Here is a 5,000-nt window from a genome sequence, read left to right as displayed (position 1 = left end):
AAAATGTCTTTAACATTTCTCTTTTTTAATTCATACTTCTAAATGTAACTTCTAAATGTATACTAAAATTTCAACAGCTGAAGATGTGTGCTTTTGAAAATATTTCGACTGCTTAGAATGTATTATTTTTTAAATTAATGTTTAATCATTTTAAATAAAATGTATGTTTACATGTGACCCATAAAAATTGCTCCACCGACCCAGTGTTTTCATCCATGCTGTGTGTGTGTGTGTGCGTACGTGTGTGTGTGTGTGTTGCAGGAAGCTCCTCCCCCACTGTGGGTGGGGGGCCGGGGGGCGTGGTCGGATCTCCAGGGGGCGTGGCCGGATCGCCGGGGGGCGTAGTCGGATCTCCAGGGGGCGTGGCCGGATCGCCGGCATCATCAGGACCACCGGGACCCAAAAGAACTGGATCGGGTACCGGGAACACGCTAAAGGTAAACACACATTTAACCCATTTAGACCTGGGGACGATTCTAAAAAACACTCCAGGAACCCCTCAGAAGCAAAGATTTGAGTTAAAAACGTCCACTCTGAAAGAATAATACATTCAAAGATTTGAGACATTTTTTTTTACGATTTTTCAAAAATAGCACACCTACGAGCTCATACGAGCTCGTAGCTCGGCACTTGCTATTTTCCCAACTTTGTCACAATTAAACTGAGACAAAGTAGATGCCAGCATGATACATGCTTATAGTTGCTTACCCTGTATGTTTACTGCGGTTTATTGGTATTGTGATTGACAGCGCTGGTTGACCAGTCCTGTGAGGAGACTCAGTCAGGGGAAAGCTGACGGACAGAAGAAACCTCCAATCAGGGCCAGGAGGCGGGACAACAGAGCTGAACTGGCCACGCCTCTAACAGCCAACACACAGACGGTACACACGCAAATAATGAATGCAATAATCAATACAATAATCGACACATTTGATGCTTTAGAGATGAATATAGAGAGTTCAGATTTTCCCATCAGGACACGCCCCCCTCATCTAGACTGAGTGGCAAAACATTGAGCAGCATGAGCATGAGTGTTTGGAGTTTGGAAGCGCTCGTTGGAAATCACTCAACCGTCCTGCGTACCACCTGTTTCTAAATGTCACATAATGCAGGAGGCAGCTAAATTATTAGTTATTGAAAACAAGCACTTCCGAACTCTGACACTTAGAAAAATAATCAAATGCAGGGCATTTCTTCACAGAAAGTATAGCTCATAACTTTTCTATGGTGGATTTTTATGAAACAAAAACTTTGCAGATAGAAAGAGGATAATTCAAGCTTTTCGTACAGCTGCAGTGTTGGTGAGTTTAACATTGTTTGATGCAATCAGACAGGACTTTTCTGTTTGGATGTACGGGGCTGTCGAGGCCAGACATAGGCAGACTCTTGACATATAAATAAATGTCAGAGCTTAAATGGAAATGGAAATATGAAATAAATGCTTAAACATGTAGCTAGGTGTAATGTTAGAGACCACAGAAGTGAATGCAAGACATTACTCTATAAGCCATATCTCCAAAAAACTGGTGGGACAAACTGAACAACCAATATGTCAATTTGAAGAAGTGATTCCCTGCATGACATGGAAAAAAAACGAAAACGGAAAAAAATCCAATGACTTAGCCCCACTCACAATTGGTCACAAAATAAATATGCTTGGTGCTCAGGACGAATATACTCGTTCTAAGGCATTTTATGTCGATATAAGAAAGCCTTGCTGTTGCTATGCCCAGGGATTAAAATAGGGTGCATTTTGCATCCCAAAATGCAGTTTATAGTTAAGGGACGCAATAAAACAACAACCTCTGCATCCACGGGGTGCACTACAGTACTACTGTACTGTTTTTTTATTCGAGTTTATTTTGCTAGCTTAGTTATAATAATCATTTCTTCTTCTGTTTTCTACATGCATATAACCACTTTTATAACCATATAAAATGAAATGGGAGTTAAATGCTGCAATTTGTAAAAAAAAATGGCAAAATATGACTCCTAACATCGTTGAAATGTCCCTGGGACTCATCTAAAAGACCATCCCTGCATCCCGGGACTCATTACATTGAAAACCTATTTACATCCACTGTAGCCATTAGCTTCCGTATTAGCCACGGACTTTCCACGCCGTTTTCTCGGAAACTACGGCGCTGTCTGTGGTTTTGATCGGACCGGCGAGGTTCAGAGCTCATTTCTGATGTTCATGCAGTGCACATGGAATCGTGGCGTTTCTGTAGAACGGATGGACGTCGCCATAGCTCGCTATAGCATTGGCGTTATTGCTACCGTATAGCGTTCCGAGGCGTAGGGCATTAATGTGGGCTTCGGGGATGGCGACAAACCGGAGACGTGTCATAGTAAAAACTCCTCTAATCATGTGGCACCCAAGCGCTACCACTTTTGTCCACCCAAAGAGCCATTGGCCAAAATTGTGAAGCAGCCTTTTACTGATTTGACCCTGAGGATGATTTGAAATGTTTGGGACAAATGTTCTTTCTTAGCCTACTAGGAATGTACGCACAAAGGGTTCACGTGTGTGTGTGTGTGTGTGTGTGTGTGTGTGTGTGTGTGTGTGTGTGTGTGTGTGTGTGTGCGTGTGCGTGTGCGTGTGCGTGTGTGCGTGCGCAGAAGTCTCACAGGGAGGACAGCATTCAGAGCGGCGGAGAGGAGGAGCAAGAGGAAGAGGCGGAGCCTCACACCCCTCTACCGCCCCCTATGGACATCATCAAAGACCCCAACAACACTGAGGTAAGGCTCTGTACTGCCCTCTATGGTCAAACACCATCAACAACAGGGGGTAAGAGGTAAGAACTCTCTCAGGCTATAGGGTGACCAGTACAGATGTCCCCCTTTGCTTCGGACTAGTCCCTCATTTCCAAGTCCTTTTTAGGCATTCCACAAATTGAGACACATTGTGACTGGCAGGCAATAGTTAGTTCCATAACAGTTGTCTCTCTGTTGTAAAGCAACAAGATGCGTTTATAAGCCTGTTAAAATAACATGAACTGCGGTTCACTTATTTTTTCCTGTCTAATATCATCATACTATAATTCAATGTCTGTCTGAATGAATGAATGCATTTATAAATGAATGAATGAATGAAACAATTCCGCTGCTCCTCACTGCCTGCACCAATCACCCTCACTTCTCACAGAGGCATTGACCATAATATTATGGAGGTCTTAACAAAGCCCTTTTTTTCCATTTAACAAATTACAAATTACTTCTATTAGTGCATTCAAAATTACTACGCTATCTACTTCCATGGGCAAACTCGCACCCTCACACCTCCGCCCCCCTAGTGACACCTGCATCACAGGCCACTGTTCTCGGTGTTACCCCACTGTCATGCTCCCTCTGCTATACCGCTGCAACGCAATAAACAGTGGCCTATACAATTTCGCGCCCGCCACACACACACACACACACACACACACACACACACACATACACACACACTCTCTCTCTCTCTCTCTCTCTCTCTCTCTCTCTCTCTCTCTCTACGTCCTCAGACGAGCCCTCCATCGGCGTCTCCAGTCATCTCGGTTCTCCATACATCTGGCCAGCTTTCCGCACCGGTATCTTTCTTTAGTACGTCCACATAGCCAGGTAGGTGTGGGACGTCCTCTCGATCGATGCCCGTGTGTTGGTTCCCACAGTACAAGCTTTTTGGGGCGGGAGTTCTTGATGTCGGTGGCAGTGGCCAGCTATAGTCTCATCCTCCTTTACTGCTGTCTTCTCTGTTACACTTGGTAATGCCCCGTACAGACGCTTGTTGGTGATGTGCTCCTCCTGGTTGATGTTAAGTACCACACGTAACATTCTGGTGTAGCAGGACCCGTCCAGGGATTTCTGTAGGGCTTGTGTAAGTGTCCAGCATTCACAGCCGTAGAGGAGGACAGACTCCACGGTAGCAGAGAAGAAACTGATCTTGATGTGTCGGGGGAGGTTGGATTTCCACACACTGGTCATACCGTTAAGAGCTCGCCAGGCAAGTGCCTTCCTCACTTTAAGGTCCTTCTCTGTGGAGTCGACCCATGCGCCCAGGTATTTGAAGTCACTGACCTCCTTTAGGACAGTACCCTCTATCGTCGTTAGGGGCAGATGCTCTTGGGGGATGTTATAGATTATGACCTCAGTCTTCTTTGCATTTAGCCTGAGGCCAACTTTGGCGCACTCCAACTCCACTCTGATCAGGAGAGCCTGTGCCTGCCTTACGTTGTCAGATAGCAGGCAGATGTCATCAGCGTAGTCCAGGTCTGTGAGGGTTTCTGCAGGGTGTCTCGTAGACCTTCTGGGTGGGATAGTGAAGCCGAGCTCTGGCTCCCTTCCATTGATAGCTTGTCTCAGGGCATAGTCCAACACTATTATGAAAAGGAAGGGGGCTAGGGTGTCTCCCTGCAGCACTCCGGTTTGGATGCTGAATTCCTCGCTGTTACCGTCCGGCGTTGTCACTCGGGCTCTCGTTCCCGTGTACATGGTATCAATGGCTCGGAGCAGGTTCGGAGGAACATTTTAGGCCTCGAGTATTCTCACCATCATTCCTCTATGGATTGAGTCAAAGGCCTTCCTGAAGAGTCAATGAAGCATAGCACTGCTGCTACCGTTGTTCCTCTTTACTTCTTCAATGATCCTCCGTAACGCAAGGATCTGGGCTAAGGCTGTTCTCCCCTCTCGGAATCCGTTTTGGTTTTCCCTGAGGTGGGGGTCGATTGCGCTCCTGATCCTGTTCAGTATCATGCGATTGAACATTTCTGCTATGATACAGGTCAGGTTTTGAGGTCAGGTTTTGACAGATTTTGGTACTGGGATGATGCGAGAGAGAGACCATATTTCTGGCATGTTTCCCAATAGAGCCAGGTTGCAGATCTCCAAGATGACTTCATCAAGATTGCAGTTCTTGACTACCTCAGGTGGAATGCCGTCAGGTCCAGCACTTTTCCCTTGCTTCAGGGAGGCACACACACACATTTTAACAATGTATTCATGTCCACACAGAGGAAATT

General features: G+C 45.8%; 1 pseudogene across 1 annotated transcript in view; it reads left to right on the top strand.

Annotated features, from left to right (window-relative positions):
* LOC308311958 (kalirin-like) overlaps nt 1-5,000 on the top strand; it is a 65,701-nt pseudogene that overhangs the window by 46,895 nt on the left and 13,806 nt on the right. Inside the window, exons 41-43 of the transcript XR_013966267.1 lie at nt 262-437; nt 750-881; nt 2,623-2,742. The product of XR_013966267.1 is annotated as a kalirin-like (transcript). The remainder of the gene's footprint in view (nt 1-261; nt 438-749; nt 882-2,622; nt 2,743-5,000) is intronic.

Source organism: Protomyctophum bolini (genome assembly GCF_963924005.1).
Source record: "Protomyctophum bolini genome assembly, chromosome: 24".
Lineage (NCBI taxonomy): Eukaryota > Metazoa > Chordata > Actinopteri > Myctophiformes > Myctophidae > Protomyctophum > Protomyctophum bolini.
Note: the sequence above shows the minus strand (reverse complement) of the source record. Positions and strands in the feature narration are given on the sequence as shown.